This window comes from Mobula hypostoma, chromosome 1, assembly GCF_963921235.1.
Source record: "Mobula hypostoma chromosome 1, sMobHyp1.1, whole genome shotgun sequence".
Lineage (NCBI taxonomy): Eukaryota > Metazoa > Chordata > Chondrichthyes > Myliobatiformes > Myliobatidae > Mobula > Mobula hypostoma.
The window spans coordinates 100,344,353-100,361,650 of record NC_086097.1 but is presented as its reverse complement, the minus strand read 5'-3'; the positions used below and the strand labels follow the sequence as shown (position 1 = coordinate 100,361,650).

General features: G+C 44.2%; 1 long non-coding RNA gene across 2 annotated transcripts in view; it reads right to left on the bottom strand.

Annotated features, from left to right (window-relative positions):
* Positions 1–13,076, bottom strand: part of LOC134337419 (uncharacterized) — a 36,619-nt gene extending 23,543 nt beyond the window's left edge. The window contains exons 1-3 of one of the 2 annotated variants that reach the window (XR_010015997.1): positions 12,941–13,076; positions 9,868–9,941; positions 9,533–9,709 (exon numbers count right to left, since the gene is read on the bottom strand). This is a non-coding gene — a long non-coding RNA (uncharacterized LOC134337419). The remainder of the gene's footprint in view (positions 1–9,532; positions 9,710–9,867; positions 9,942–12,940) is intronic. The other variant, XR_010016004.1, reaches the window with a different exon arrangement.
* Positions 13,077–17,298: the final 4,222 nt, after the last annotated feature.

Sequence of the window (17,298 nt, the reverse complement as noted above, 5' to 3'; positions counted from 1 at the left end):
CCTCATACTCGTGGTGATTATATCTAATTCCACCACCTCCTCTCTCTTAATCAACCACTCTATGTGTAATATGAAACTACCTTTCTTATCTGCTTTATAACTGCTTCCTCTTTTCATAACCCTAGGCCCTCTTTTTGATGCCCTGGCAAAGGTGGCTAAAATAGGAAGTTGAAGACAGCATAAAAGAACACAAGGGCGCTTAATATAGCAAAAATTAGTAGGAAGCTACCAGTGCCAAGTGCAGGCAACGTACATCAAAGTTGCTGGTGAACGCAGCAGGCCAAGCAGCATCTATAGGAAGAGGTGCAGTCGACGTTTCAGGCCGAGACCCTTCGTAAGTCCTGACAAAGGGTCTCGGCCTGAAACGTCGACTGCACCTCTTCCTATAGATGCTGCTTGGCCTGCTGCGTTCACCAGCAACTTTGATGTATGTTGCTTGAATTTCCAGCATCTGCAGAATTCCTGTTGTTTAGTGCCAAGTGCAGGCGGGTTTAGAAATAGTAAGATAACTCAGATCAACACGTGGCTGAAGACATGGTGCAGGAGGGAGGGCTTCAGATTTATAGATAATTGGGAAGGTGGGACCTGTTCCAGTGGGACGGTCTACATCTAAACTGGAGGGGGACAAATATTCTTGCAGGTAGATTTGCTAGAGAGGCTCCGGTGGATTTAAACTAGATATGAGGGAGGAGGGGATCCCGAGTGTAGGAACTGATGTAGGGAAGAAGGAAGAAAAAGAAAATAGTAAAGTTGTTTGCAACGTTAGTGATAGACAGAGAGTAAAAGGTGGAAAATTTCTTAAATGCATTTATTTTAATGCTAGGAGCATTATAAGAAAGGTGGAGGAGCTTAAAGCATGGATTGATACCTGGAAGTATGATGTGGTAGCTATTAGTGAAACATGGTTACAGGAAGGGTGTCATGGTCCGGATCGGGGTCCCTTTAAATTTACCTTGTTTATGTTACGATCCGGACCGTTGATTCCCCATTTTCCCATGTCCCTTGACTTTGGTGATTAGAGGCAATTAACACTCGGCTGAACCGGTAGTTTATAGTCTCCGGCTTTCAGCCGTTCGGCGCGGGAGCGTCTGCAAAGTCATTTAAGGTACGGTGTGTCGATGTCATCTGGCCGGAGCAAGCCTAGTCTCTGCCGAAGCGAGTGCCGGTAATTTGCCTCTCCTCACTGGAGCACCCCTGTCCAGTTACCTCGCCAAAGCGAGCCTGCAAAGTTTCCTCACCGAGGTGGGTCAGTCAGTTAACCCGCCGGAGGGAATCAAGAACTGCTGTCTACTGTTCCCGGGCCGAGTCGAGAGCTCGCCACTACCCGAAGGCTGCAAGTCAAGTCCTGGCTCTGGCGGCATTCAGGTACCAAGTAAAGTCCTGGCCCTGGCGGCTTCCCAGTTCTGAGTCAAGTCCTGGCCCTAGTGGTCTGTGATTCCTGTCCTACCCCCTTGTCTGAATCCCTTCTCTGCCCCTCTCGCCTCTAGCCCTCGTCTGCAGCCCCCGCCTGCACTTTGGTCTAGTTCCATCACCGGAGCTAGATAAGTACTGTCTGGTGTTCACTCGTGTTGGTCTTGTCTTGTCTTGTCCTCGCCTCTGTGGGGTAAGTCAGGCCGTCTTGCCGTTGCCCCGCGGAGAGTCATGTCTTGACTCATCTTGTCCTCGCCTCTGTGGGGTAAGTCAGGCCGTCTTGCCATTGCCCCGTGGAGGGTCATGAGTCCCGGCCCTATGTCCTGTACCCAAGGAGGGGTCCCGGCTCTCTGTTCTGTGTGCAAGTCCAGGCCCTATGTCCTGTACCCAAGGAGGGGTCCCGACTCTGTGTTCTGAGTATGTGTCCATTGTTCCATGTACCTGATCCCCGAGACCGAGACTCTGTTTTCCATGTTCCTCCTCTCCCTAGCCCATGTCATGTCCATGCCTGGTTTTGGGGTCCGAGCCCGAGGCAAGACCCAGGTACTGGGTCCTTGCCCAGTCTCGGGCTCGGAGTCCATACCCTAGCCTCTTCATGTCTCCTCTAGTTCTGGGAGCCGATTCCGAGTCCAAGCCCAGACCCTTGGTCCCAGCCTAGTCGTAGTCCTGAGCCCTTGTCCAGTTCGCTACTCCTGCTCCTGCCTGGTATTGAACAATAAACTAAATCTAAGTAACCTCACAAGATGTGTCTTGCATTTGGGTCCACCCTTGCTCCCAATGCCCCCACCATTGTGACAAAGGGTGTGATTGGCAACTAAATATTCCTGAATTTAATTGCTTCAGGTGTGATAGAATCAGAGGGACAAGAGGGGGAGGTGTTGCATTGCTTGTCTGAGAAAGTATTACAGCGGTGCTCTGGCAGGATAGATTAGAGGGCTCATCTAGTGAAGCTATTTGGGTGGAATTGAGGAATGGGAAAGGTGTAGTAACTCTTATGAGGGTGTATTATAGACCACCAAATGGGGAGCGAGAATTGGAGGAGCAAATTTGTAAGGAGATAGCAGATATTTGTAGTAAGCTCAAGGTTGCAATTTTGGGAGATTTTAATTTTCCACACATAGACTGGGAAACCCATACTGTAAAAGGGCTGGATGGTTTGGAGTTTGTAAAATGTGTGCAGGATAGTTTTTTGCAGCAATACATAGAGGGACCACCAAGAGAAGGGGCAGCATTGGATCTCCTATTAGGGAATGAGATGGGTCAGGTGACGGAGGTATGTGTTGGGGAGCACCTCATGTCCAGTGATCACAATGCTATTAGTTTCAATATAATTATGGAGAAGGATAGGTCTGGACCCAGGGTTGAGATTTTTGATTGGAGAAAGGCTAACTTTGAGGAGATGCGAAAGGATTTAGAAGGAGTGGATTGGGACAATTTGTTTTATGGGAAGAACGTAATAGAGAAATGGAGGTCATTTAAAGGTGAAATTTTCAGAGTACAGAATCTTTATTTTCCTGTTAGGATAAAAGGAAAGGTTAAAAGTTTGAGAGAGCCATGGTTTTCAAGGGATATTGGAAACTTGGTTTGGAAAAAGAGAGATATCTACAATAAATATAGGCAGCATGGAGAATATGAGGTACTCGAGGAATATAAAGAATGTAAAAAGAATTTTAAGAAAGAAATTAGAAAAGCTAAAAGCTATGAGGTTGCTTTGGCAATTAAGGTGAAAATAAATCCCAAGGGTTTCTACCATTATATTAATAGCAAAAGGATAGTGAGGGATAAAATTGGTCCCTTAGACAATCAGAGTGGACAGCTATGTGTGGAGCCAAAAGAGATGGGGGAGATTCTGAACAATTTCTTTTCTTCGGTATTCACTAAAGAGAAGGATATTGAATTGGGTAAGATAAGAGAAACAGGTAGGGAAGTTATGGAAACTGTGATGACTAAAGAAGAGGAAGTACTGGAGCTTTTAAGGAATATAAAAGTGGATAAATCTCCGGGTCCTGACAGGATATTCCCTAGGACCTTGAGGGAAGTTAGTGTGGAAATAGCAGGGGCTCTGACAGAAATATTTCAAATGTCATTAGAGACGGCCATGGTGCCAGAGGATTGGCGTATTGCTCATGTTGTTCCATTGTTTTAAAAGGGTCCTAAGAATAAACCTAGCAGTTATCGGCCTGTGAGTTTGATGTTAGTGGTGAGTAAATTGATGGAAAGTATTCTTAGGGATGGTATATATAATTATCTGGATAGACAGGGTCTGATTAGGAAAAGTCAACATGGATTTGTGCATGGAAGGTCATGTTTGACAAATCTTATTGAATTTTTTGAAGAGGTTACTAGGAAAGTTGACGAGGGTAAAGCGGTGGATGTTGTCTATATGGACTTCAGTAAGGCCTTTGACAAGGTCCCACGTGGAAGGTTGGTTAGGAAGGTTCAATCATTAGGTATTAATATTGAAGTAGTAAAATGGATTCAGGTCGGTGACTAGTGGTGTGCCTCAGAGATCTGTACTGGGTTCAATGTTATTTGTCATATACATTAATGATCTGGATGATGGGGTGGTAAATTGGATGAGTAAGTATGCAGATGATACTAAGCTAGGTGGAGTTGTGGATAATGAAGTAGGTTATCAAAGCTTGCAGAGCGATTTAGGCCAGTTCGAAGAGTGGGCTGAAAGATGGCAGATGGAGTTTAATGCTAATAAATGTGAGGTGCTACATTTTGGTAGGACTAATCAAAATAGGACATACATGGTAAATGGTAGGGCATTGAATAATGCAGTAGAACAGAGGGATCTAGGAATAATGGTGCATAGTTCCCTGAAGGTGGAATCTCATGTGGATAGGGTGGTGAAGAAAGCTTTCGGCATGCTGGCCTTTATAAATCAGAGCATTGAGTACAGGAGTTGGGATGTAATGTTGAAATTGTACAAGGCATTGGTAAGGCCAAATTTGGAGTATTGTGAACAGTTTTGGTCACCGAATTATAGGAAAGATGTCAAAAAAATTGAGAGTACAGAGAAGATTTACTAGAATGCTACCTGGGTTTCAACACCCAAGTTATAGAAAAAGGTTGAACAAGTTGGGTCTTTATTCTTTGGAACGTAGAAGGTTGAGGGGGGTCTTGATAGAGGTATTTAAAATTATGAGGGGGATAGATAGAGTTGACGTGGATAGGCTTTTTTCATTGAGAGTGGGGGAGATTCAAACAAGAGGACATGAGTTGAGAGTTAAAGGGCAAAAGTTTAGGGGTAAACTTGGGGAACTTCTTTACTCAGAGAGTTGTGTGGAACGAGCTTCCAGCAGAAGTGGTTGAGGCAGGTTCGATGTTTTGTTTAAAGTTAAACTGGACAATTTGGGTTGGAGGGTTATGGGCTGATTGCAGATCGGTGGGACTAGGTGAGAGTAAGAGTTCAGCACGGACTAGAAGGGCCAAGATGGCCTGTTTCCGTGCTGTAATTGTTATATGGTTATATAGTTAAGTTAGAGGATTGGGGATTTAAAAACCAACAGAAGGCAACTAAAAAAAAACATTATGAAAGAAAAGATGAAGATAAGCTAGCCAATAATAAGAGAATACCTAAAGATTTTTCAGATGTACAGTAAAAGAGAGGCGAGAATAGATGTTGGACTACTGGAAAATAATGCTGGAAAGGTAGAAATGGGGACAAAGAAATGACGAACAAACTTAATAACTATTTTGTTCAGCCTTGTCTGAGGAAGATGGTAGTAGTATGCCAAAAATTCAAGAATGTCAAGGGGAGAAATGTGTTTACTCAGGAGAAGGTGCTTGGGAAGCTGAAAGGTCTGAAGGTAGATAGGTCACTTGGACCAGATAGACTACACCCTGGGTTTTGAAAAGGTAACTGAAGAGATTGTGAAGGCATTAGTATTGATCTTTCAAGAATCACTGGATTCTGAAGTGGTTCCAGAGGACTAGAAAATTGCAAATGTCACTCCACTCTTTAAGAAGGGAGGTAGGCAGAAGAATGGAAGTTATAGACCAGTTAGCCTGACCTCAGTGGTTGGGAAGATGTTGGATTCCTTCATTCAGGGTGATGTTTCGGGGTACTTGGAGGCACATGACAAAGTAGGCCAAAGTCAGCATGGTTTCCTTAAAGGGAAATCTTGCCTGACAAATCGAGAGGACTAAAATACAAGAGAAAGGATGTGATGCTTAGGCTTTGTAAAGCACTGATCAAACTATACATGGAGTATTGTGAGCAATTTGGACCCCTTATCTAGAGGAGGTTTACAAGAATTATTCCAGGAATGAAAGAGTTAACACATAAGGAGTGTTTGATGCCTCTGCGCCTGTCCTCCCTGGAGTTTAGAAGAATGGGGGGTGATCTCATTGAAACTTATCAAATATTGAAATGCCAGATAGAGTGGATGTGGAGAGGATGTTTCCTATATCTGAGAGTCTAAGACCAGGGGGCCCAGTCTCAGACTAAAGGGATGACAATTTGGAATGGAGATGAAAAAGGATTTCTTTCTTAAGGTGGTGAATCTGTGGAATTCATTGCCACAGATGGCTATGGAGGCCAAGTCATTGAGTATATTTAAAGCAGATGTTGATAGGTTTCAGATTGGTCAAGATGTCAAAGACATGAGAATGGATTTGAGAGGGTAGTAAATCAACATGATGGAATGGTGGAGCAGACTCAATGGGCTGAGTGGCCTAATTCTACTCTTATGTGTTATGGTCTCATGGTCAGCGAGTATAAAGGTTGAAGCTCCCAGGTCAGTGAGTGCCGAGGTCAGAGGTCCAAGTCCGGGATCGGAGGTCTGGGGTTGGAGCCCCCTCTCTGCCTGTGGGTGGGAAAGGGGTTTGTTTTGTTGTTGTTGCTTGTTGCATGATGGCTGCATGTTGTTCTGAACTTTATGCACATGCTATGGTGACACTGGAATACATGGTGACCTTTGCAGGCTGACTCCAGCACTTCCTCAGGTTCTGTTGGTTGTTAACACAAACGTTGCATTTCATTGTATGTTTTGATGTATAATTAACAAGTAAATCTAAAAAGCTACCAGTAAGTACAGCAGTTTAACACTGAGTGCAGGGAGCAGGCAGACAGGATAGGGAGTAAGGAATGAGAAGGTCAAGCAGTGCTAGTGCAGGGCTCTGCTAGAGGGACAGGGATACTGAAGTCACTGTACACTGCTGACTTACCAACCTCGAGGCTCCCAGTGTACGGGATACACAGAGGGCAGGCACCCAGTGTAGGCAGGGAAACAGAGGGGAGACTCCAAACCCTTCTGCACCCCTCCTCCTTCTCTCCTTCCCCATCCACCCCACCAATCTCTAGTGAAGCCTCTGGTGACCCCACCCTGATCCCTGCTCTCCCTATCAACAGGAACCTGCTTTACTGTGCCTTCCTGAATGTCCTTTTCTCATATCTTGGGGTTTGTTTTCCCTCTGTCACCATGTTGCTAGGAAGGGCCTGTTGGTCCCATACCAAATGAGATCATAATTCTGTTATCACTGACGTACACGCACACTCACACACTGATAACCATACACATACACTCACAGAAATTCACATGCAGAGGGATAAAGAAATGCACAAACACACACGCATATATATACACTCTGTCTCTCACACACACTCTCAGATGCACACATACACTCTCTCTCACACACACGCAGACGCACGCATACACTCTTTCTCTCTCTCTCTCACACCCACACACATGCATACATATACACTCTCTCTCACATACTCTCAGATGCACACATACATTCTCTCTCACACACACACATACACACACACACACACATTTGCATACATATACACTCTCACACACTCTCAGATGCACACATACATTCTCTCTCTCACACACACACACACAAACTCCCACACAGAAGCTTATGTACACACACAGTAATCTCTGTCTGCTTTCACTGGGGAGAGTGTGTTCAGTCACTTGATTCCATTGAGCTGCTGCTGGGGAAGTTCAAAGGTTTGTGTTACTTGTTTTCATTTTATCTGGATCAGATTCAGTTTCCTAACAGTATCACCCAAGAACTGAAAACTGTTTAACAGATTCGTATTCCCAGACTGACTGATATGGAACTGAAAGGCTTCGTAATGTTTTACAAGATTATCTTGCTCTTCTTCGGTCAGTGTTCTGGGAACTGCTTCCAGTAGCTGTCAGGAAGTTGTTGGTACCCAGTGAACATTTGGCAGAGTGTTTGGGAGCTTGATGTAGTTACAATTACTGCAGCAAGTGCTGTTCCTCAGATGTCTCCATCTTGCTGCCAATACCCAGAAGCCAACAGATCTCTATCCACAGACAAGAAGAATGTCTGGCCCTGGTTCACCTGTGAAGACACCATCCCAAGAGTGCAGAGTCCAATAGCTAATCCATCACGTATAATTACATTGATATTCCTTCCTTGCTTCCTAAACAACGGTACAGTGCCAGCAGAGATCCAGTCTTCTGCCACCACTCCTGCAGCCAAAGCAGACTGATGCAGAGATGGACGAACTCGAGGCTGCTCACCATTTCCATTGCTGCCCCCTCAGTGAGGAGTGGTGTGGTTCTGACTTCCCCTTCCTGAACTCCACAATCAATTGCTTGGTCTTGATTTAATCCCTACGCTGTATGGACTCTCTTTGATTTTCTGTTCTAATTAATCCATTTTCAACGATGTTCCCCTGACTTTGAACACCTAACATTCCAATGCCATTCGTTTTCCTTTCTTAGAGAGTTCTCCATAATCCTGACCACAGTTTACATATCACCTGTGGCCGAGAAGGCATAGGTTTAAGGCAAGAATAATCAGAATCAGGTTTATTATCACCGGCATGTGACGTGAAATTTGCTAACTTAGCAGCAGCAGTTCAATGCAATACAAAATCTAGCAGAGAGAGAGAAAAAAATAATAATAAATAAAATAAAACATAATAATAAACAAACAAGTAAATCAATTGCGTATATTGGAAAGATTTTTTAAAATGTGCAAAAACAGAAATACTGTATATATTTAAAAAGTGAGGTAGTGTTCAAGGGTTCAATGTCCATTTAGGAATCGGATGCAGAGAGGAAGAAGCTGTTCCTGAATTGCTGAGTGTGTGCCTTCAGGCTTCTGTACCTCCTTCCTGAGGGTAACAGTGAGAAAAGGGCATGCCCTGGGAGCTGGAGGTCCTTAATAATGGACTCTGCCTTTCTGAGAACACCGCTCCCTAAAGATGTCCCGGGTACCTTGTAGGCTAGTGCCCAAGATGGAGCTGACTAGATTTACAACCTCCTGCAGCTTCTTTCGGTCCTGTGCAGTAGCCCCTCCATCCCAGACAGTGATGCAGCCTGTCAGAATGCTCTCCACGGTACTGGACAGTAAGAGATTTAAAGGGGACTTGAGAGGCATCTTTTTCTCACAGAGTGTGCTGAGTGTGTGGAATGAGCTGTCAGAAGTAAACATAGAACATAGAAACATAGAAAACCTACAGCACAATACAGGCCCTTCGGCCTACAAAGTTGTGCCGAACATGTCCCTACCTTAGAAATTACCTAGGATTACCCATAGTCCTCTATTTTTCTAAGCTCCATGTCTCTTAAAACACCCTATCGTATCCGCCTCCACCACCATCGCCGGCAGCCCATTCCACGCTCTCACCACTCTCTTACCCCTGACGTCTCCTCTGTACCTACCTAAGTAGTGGTATAGGTGGGTGCAATTACAACATGTAAATGCCATTTGCCCAGGTACATGGATAGGAAAGGAATATGGGCCAATCGCAAGCAAATGAGAGGTGTATAATATCATGAGGGGTGTAGATGAGGTGAGTGGTGACAGTCTTTTCCCCTGGGCAAGGGAGCCGAAAACTAAAGGGTGTAGGTTTAAGGTGAGGGGGAAAGGTTTAAAGGGGACCCAGGGGGCAACATTTAATATCGAGGTGAAAGAGGCCGTACAATACAACATGTAAAAGTAATTTGGGCAGGTACATGGGTAGAAAAGGTTTAGAGGGATATGGGTCAAGCAGATGGGAACTAGCTCAGGTAGGCATCTTGGCCAGCATGGAGGGGTTCGGCCGAATGTCCCATCTTCTTGCTGTGTAACTCTGTGACCTTGTAACATAGAATAACTGGTGAAGCAATGTCTGATCTCTGACCTTGACAGCTACACTGCCCTGTGGTATTAACACAGGAAGCTCTGTCTTCACAAGGCCTGTGTTTGGAATTCCCTCCTCTCATCGTCAGGTCAGAATGTTTTCCTCCATTCCAGGTAGTTTTTCCAGTACGTTGTGGTGGAGTCACACACACTGTCTGCTCCGTCTTGCTTCAATGTTCTGTAGTAAACAGCCACTCAGGGCAATAAAAGTCAATAACATTTCTGGAGATCTCACCTTGTACAGTTTGCTTTGTCAATCATTTTCTTTTCTGCGGAAGAAAAATTTTCTTCAGACCTCAGAATAAGAAGTTTTTACTTACATGATGTCTTTCTTACCTTCAGGTCAGGAAAAGGAGGAAGAGGGTTGCCTTTTTTTTTCAAACTACATGGTGTTCTAGATATCATGGGACCTAGGACAGAATATAGATTTATCTTCTTCTCTCTTTCAGAAGGCTGCCTGCAGGCAGCAGCAAAGAATAACATTTGCAGCCACAGCCCTTGGTCACTGAGCACCGCAGAAAAACAGAGGGGGGGTGCACCTGCCTTCTGTCAGCACTCTGCTTTCACGGAGTCTTAGCTGAGCTACCAGCTGACTCCGAGTCACACATGACCACGCACAGCCACACCTGCACCCCGGTTAGACCAGACAGCCACAACAGTCACCTCAATTGACTCCACCTACACCTCCTACTACTTCAGTCAAGGACCCATCGTTATCGAGACCACTGCCACTCCGCTCATTCTCTCTACTTCCCCCTCACCGCAACATCGATCATCAGGGGCCCCCACCTTCAGACAATGTCCCCTTCTCAGTTCCGCCATCTAGGCAATGCCCCTTCTCAGTTCCGCCATCAGGCAATGCCCCTTCTCAGTTCTGCCATCAGGCAATGCCCTTCTCAGTTCCGCCATCTAGGCAATGCCCCTTCTCAGTTCCGCCATCAGGCAATGCCCCTTCTCAGTTCTGCCATCAGGCAATGCCCTTCTCAGTTCCGCCATCTAGGCAATGCCCCTTCTCAGTTCCGCCATCAGGCAATGACCTTCTCAGTTCTGCCATCAGGCAATGCCCCTTCTCAGTTCCACCATCTAGGCAATGCCCCTTCTCAGTTCTGCCATCAGGCAATGCCCCTTCTCAGTTCCGCCATCTAGGCAATGCCCCTTCTCAGATCCGCCATCAGGCAATGCCCCTTCTCAGTTCCGCCATCAGGCAATGCCCTTCTTAGTTCCGCCATCAGGCAATGCCCCTTCTCAGTTCTGCCATCAGTCAATGCCCCTTCTCAGTTCCGCCATCAGGCAATGCCCCTTCTCAGTTCTGCCATCAGGCAATGCCCCTTCTCAGTTCTGCCATCAGTCAATGCCCCTTCTCAGTTCCGCCATCAGGCAATGCCCCTTCTCAGTTCCGCCATCAGGCAATGCCCCTTCTCAGTTCCGCCATCAGGCAATGCCCTTCTCAGTTCTGCCATCAGGCTCCAGGTAAAAGGCTGTGAACACAAGCCATCAGGCAGCTTCTATTCCGATGACGCTCAAGACTCTTGAACAGACCTCTCACAGGTGAAGTCTTTTTATTTATTATTTATTATTTTATTTATTTGACGTACAGCGCATAATAGGCCCTTCCGACCCTTCAAGCCATGCCACCCAACAACTGCGCCCCCCCAGTTTAACGCTAGGCTAATCACAATGACCAGTTATCCGACCAGTAGGTCTTTGGACTGTGGGAGGAAACTGGAGACCCGGAGGAAACTGTACATGCAGCGGCGAGAATTGAACCTGGGTCGCCTGCACTGTAAAGCATTGTGCTAACCACTACACCACCGTTCTGTTGGCAGCAATACACATTTATGTTTGTATTGTACTGTGCTACTGCTGCAAAAACCTAAAGTCTGTGGCATGTGTACCTACAACAATGAATCTGAACTCCTACAATGATACATTTCCACACCAGGACGGTGTGTGACTTTGAGGGGAAGCTGCAGGAGGTGGAGACCTCGCTTCCGTGGGTTTACGGAGATGCCATTCGGGTAGTTTGGGTAGGGAACTGCAGTCAGCTGGGTGGGTTCTGCAGAATCATGGTTGTTTCCTAACACAGGTGAGTGAATTACGTCGAGTGCACGAGGACAGTGAAAAGCTTGCAGTAACATCACAGACATATTGGTACGGAACAGAAGTTATACGTGAATGATATATGATTATGAAGAAAAAACAACTGTGCAAAGCAAAAGCATATCCCTGGCAGTAGAAGAGGTAATCCACAATGTTCAATGGCTGCGGTAGGGATAGGGTTAGGGTTCTGTATCTCAGTCTGCAGTGTTCCATTGCTGGGGTACGGATAGGGTTAGGGTTCTGCAGCTCAGTTCAAGAATCTGATGGTTATAGGATTGTGATTGTTCATGAACTTGGTATCAACACAAGGACGGCATGACCTTTATGGTCCTGGAGGTTATTCCACATGTTAAACTCTTTCTGGCTCATGGAAAACTTCCCAATACTTTTTTTTATTTCGCATTCCAACATTTACTTGCCCAATTTCTTTGCTAGAGATTCCAGACTATGGGTCTAAACCAACCTGGGGTCCACAGACCGCTTGGGCAATGGTAGGGGTCCATGGCAGCACAAAACATTGGGAACCCTTGGTCTATCCATTTTCCCTCCTCCCACTCTCTGGGTTAAGCTTCCCCTGAGTACCCTACTGCTTTTATCGGTGACTGGCCTGTGTGAAAGGCATTGGTTTCTCAGGTGCACTGTATCATATCACTGTAGAGGAGTGACTGCACCTGGATGATGCCCTGAGCCCACAGGCTTCTACTGAGTCAGCAGTCATGTTGTTCGATCTGAGTGGGACACAAGGAGCTCAGCAGAGGAGTGACCACAGTGACCATCACAGTCGGGGAGTCATCGAAAGATATGGCATGGTCACCAAGCTGGGTCCATCAAACACCCACTGACATCGATCCCTCACCAATTACATTGTATTCTCCCCTCAACTCAACACCCCCTCCAAAAATTCTACCTCCCATCTATACACTGGGGGTATTTACACTGACCAGTTAACCCAGCAGCCCACACTTTTTTTATGTGGGAGGAATTGGGAGCACCTGGGGGAAACCTAGCAGTGACAGACAGAACGTGCAAACCCCACACAGACAGCACAGGGGTCAGGATTGAATGCCGGTCTCTGGCTCTGCAAGGCAGCAGCTGTACCCTCTACCTCTACTGCCTATGGTCAGACATGATCTCAAATTGTCAAAGAATAAAAACTGGCATGAGCGGATGTCTGAATGGTGGTAGAATATGTTGGGTCTGAGCCAAGGTGATTTGCCATCATTAGAAAGTTAACTAAACTTATCAGTGCAGTGGCCCGGCCAATAGTTCCATGCAAAACAGTTAGCAATGGCCAGTAAATGCAGCTCACCTCATCCCGTAACAATGAGCAGAACGCTCCCACTTCAGTGAGGAAAAGGGAGGGTGCAGGTCAGACTGCAGCAGCCAGGCATCTGTCTTCAATTAGGGTGAGTCAAAACTCATGCTCTTTACATCTCAGAGCTGACCCATCTCAAACTGTCTGAAGTTCAGCACGTTTCTCTGCAAACACCCAGTGTTTTGTTTTGTTACTGTGGTAACCAAGCAACGCACAAACAAGTTTCTTTAGATATTTACTTTGGGTGGCAGCCATGAGGTACAAAGTCTTTAATGAACTAATCTTTTAACCCCGAAAGGAATTTTTAAACAACAGAAGACCTCAGAGGATATTGGAATAGCTGAGATACTATCTTTCTCTCCCCAAGAGAGGGCAGGAATTTAAATTCTGCAAGTGGCTTCGTGGGATTTGAGCTCCCAGCTCAGGTGGGTGGTGTTCCCGGCCCAGCACTGAACCAGAATTTGAGTTTGAGACCGGATGACGAGACCCCTCGGGAGGATAGCCATGTGACATGGCCAGCCCAGTGTGTGGATCGGAGCCCAGAAGGCCAGGAGCTCATCCTACAGAAGAAGACTCTCTCACCCTCAAAATCTCCTAACCCTGTTCGTTATGCTCTTTGCAATGCCGTATTTAACCGGCTGCCACCACAAAGTATTTCTGACCTTCATGGACTCGGCCCTCCCAGGTACCATATTGTTGAGTTGTTGCCTGCAACAGATCTTCTTCGATCTGTGGTCGGATGTCCCAAGGACTGGAATTGGGAGAGATTGAAAAAGCAGGGTCTGGAGCAGAGGAAGTGAAGACAGGAGAACAGTGAGGTATATAAAACTATGAGGGGTAAAGGACAAGAGACAGAAGGATGTAAGTGGACCTTTTTCATCCACGGTGTAGTACCTAGACTGCTGGAGAGAGTGGTTGCGACAAAGTCACTGATGCTGTTCATGCAGTGTCCAGACAAGCTCTTGAATCATCCTAGCATAGAGGACTATAGGCTAAGTGCTGGAAGATGGGATTAATTCAGGTGGATGCCCACTGGTCTGCATGTAGGAGATGGGCCGAAGAGCCTATTTCCCTAACTCTATGGCGCAATGACTCAGAATCCTAGGAGGAGAGAAACAGTTGTCATCTCAGTTGCCAATCCCATATTCTGACCCAGTCCAGAAGCCATAAAGAGCTCCACAAGGCCACCCACGCAGCCATATGGTAATGGGCAGTAAGGGCTGGCTTGTTGACTTGCATTTCTCAGAAGGCCCTGAAGTGCATCTCTACTAAAGCAGAAAGCAGGGTGTCAGTAAGATGTTGTCTTTCTGAGTGTTATGTCATTATTTAAAATAACAGTTGATTCCTCTTTGTAATAAATCTCAGTACTATGAAAGAGGAACTCGAACAGAAACCACTGCTCAACATCTGCCCTGCCTTTTCCTCTCTGAAACTTATCCTTCAATGAGATCACCTTTAACACTTCTCAATCCCACCCATCCTAATCACTGTCTTGTCAATAGGCAACACCTCCAACATCAGTTGAGCAAATCTATCTAATGATGTAAATGTCTGATTCTGCACCATTTCTCTGGGGACCAGCCACAGTCTTAGGTACAGGGTGTAAGCTTATCCATATAGGTATTTTTCATTTTTTCATTTTGAAACTGTAATAATCAATTTATCATGTTTTTGTTCTGAGGGTTAATTATTTTTTTCTCTTTCTGTCTGCTGTTTTGTCCAGGTTGGAATGCAGCTAAACTTCAAATTAATTTGGAGCCAAACCAGTAGGTTTTTGGGGGTGTGGTAGTTGTAGCTGCCGACTGTCTATTGGCTGGCCTTCTGACTTTGGGAGGAGGGAGTGGGGGGATGGATTTTTTTTCTGGAAGCTGTTTTGGACTTTTAGCCGAACCTGTTCCTTGGTTATCCTATCTCAAGGTTCATTGTTTGGTTTTAATATACATTTCAGTGGTCATTACTTTAACCTTTCTTTTAAATAGTATTAAAAATGGATCAAACTATTAACTTACTTAGTCTTAACGTGAAAGGATTAAATCACCCTATGAAACGGAATAAGATTTTTGCCTATATTAAAAAAACTTCAGGTCCCAATTATTTTTTTTACAAGAAACTCACATATGTAAATGTGACAATTTACACCTTTTTTGCCAATGGAGAGGGCTGCATTTTCTTTCCTCTTTTCAGGCTAAGTCTAGGGGAGTGCTGATTTTTATGGATAACACAGTTCCCTTCATCCAACATAAAGTAATATCTGATACTAATGGCCATTTTGTTAGAGAGTCAGGAAAATTAGGTAATAAATTAATGGTATTTGTTAATCTGTACGCCCGGAATATAGATGACCCAGGATTCTTTGAGCGTTTTTTTCCATTTTTGGCAGATTTGAGTCTTTATTCATTGGTGATGGGAGGAGACTTTAATTGCTGGTTAGATCCAGTTTTAGACCAGTCATCTAAACCAGCAACACTTAATAAATCAGCTTTGTTTATTTAATCTTTGCTAATGAAATGTGGTATTGTTGATGCTTGGCGTCTTTTACATCCAGTAGACAGGGAGCATTCATTTTTTTTCTCATGTCCATCACACGTATTCCAGGATGGATAATTTTTTTATTGATAGCCAAATGATTCCATTAGTTCGATCCTGTGAATATAAAAAGATTGTTGTCTCAGATCATGCTCCTGTGCTTTTATCTTTAAGTCTCCCTAGTCTCCTCAAATAAATAGGTTTTGGCATTTTAATCTAACTTTGCTAACTGATAAGGATTTTTTAAAGCTTCTGGAGAGACAAGTTATTCTTTTTTTTGAAGAGAATACGCAGGAAGAGACTTCTAGTCTTATTATATGGGATGCCTTCAAGGCTTATATTAGAGGACAAATTATTTCTTATACTGCAAGTGTTAAGAAAAAAGCTAATAAAGAGAGAATTGAACTAGCTAATCAGTTGAAACAATTAGACCAAAAATATGCCTTGGCTCCAGATCCTGCTTTATATAAAAGGCGTGTTGGAATTAAAACTAAATATGATCTTTTAACTTATCCAATTGAAACTCAACTCTTAAAAGATAAAAGTCAGTTTTAAATTCATGGAGATAAAACAGGTAAATTGTTGGCTAACCAACTAAAAACCTTTATAGCTAAACAGCAAATTAAAGAAATTTGCAGAGCTAGTGGTGATAGGACAACTGACCATTTAGAAATTAATGATACCTTCACAGAATTTTATTCTAAACTTTATAGTTCTGACCCTTATAAAGATATTACTGCAATGAATAATTTTAGACCAATTAAACATTCCTACGCTTGCTGTTAATAACCGAATACAGTTGGATCAACCTATTTCTTATGAGGAAGTTGCTGAGGCTGTACGTTCATTGCACTCGGGGAGGGCTCCTAGTCCAGATGGATTTTCTGGAGAATTCTATAAGGCTTTTTCCTCACTGCCTATACCTCATTTATATTCAGTCTTTTTGGATTCCTTTAAGTTGGATAGGTTGCCACAATCTTTTTATGAAGCTTCTATTTTGCTTATTAAGAAGAATAAGAACCAAAATTGAATGTTCATCATATAGTCCAATCTCCTTACTTAATGTTGATACTAAAATCCTATCCAAAGTTCTGGCTCGTAGGATTGAAAATATTTTACCATCTATCATTTCTGATGATCAGACTGGGTTTATTAAAAATTAACATTCCCACTTTAATATTGGTCATTTATTAAATGTTATTTTTTCTGCTTCTAAGGAGATATCTTTAAGTTGAACAAGTTGGGTCTTTATTCTTTGGAGTGTAGAAGGTTGAGGGGGGACTTAATAGAGGTATTTAAAATTATGAGGGGGATAGATAGAGTTGACGTGGATAGGCTTTTTCCATTGAGAGTGGGGGAGATTCAAACAAGAGGACATGAGTTGAGAGTTAAAGGGCAAAAGTTTAGGGGGTAACATGAGGGAGAACTTCTTTACTCAGAGGTGGTAGCTGTGTGGAACGAGCTTCCAGCAGAAGTGGTTGAGGCAGGTTTGATATTGTCATTTAAAGTTAAATTGGATAGCTATCTGGACAGGAAAGGAACGGAGGGTTATGGGCTGAGTGCAGGTCGGTGGGACTAGGTGAGAGTAAGAGTTCGGTACGGACTAAAAGGGCTGAGATGGCCTGTTTCTGTGCTGTAATTGTTATATGGTTATATCAGAATGCGTGATATCCTTAGACGCTGAGAAGGCTTTCGATCGGGTTGAATGGAATTATTTATTTAGTACCTTAGAAAAATTTAATTTTGGGCCCAATTTCATTCAATGGATTAAATTACTTTACTTATCTCCCTCTGCTCGGGTTCTCACTAATTTTCAGAATTCCAAA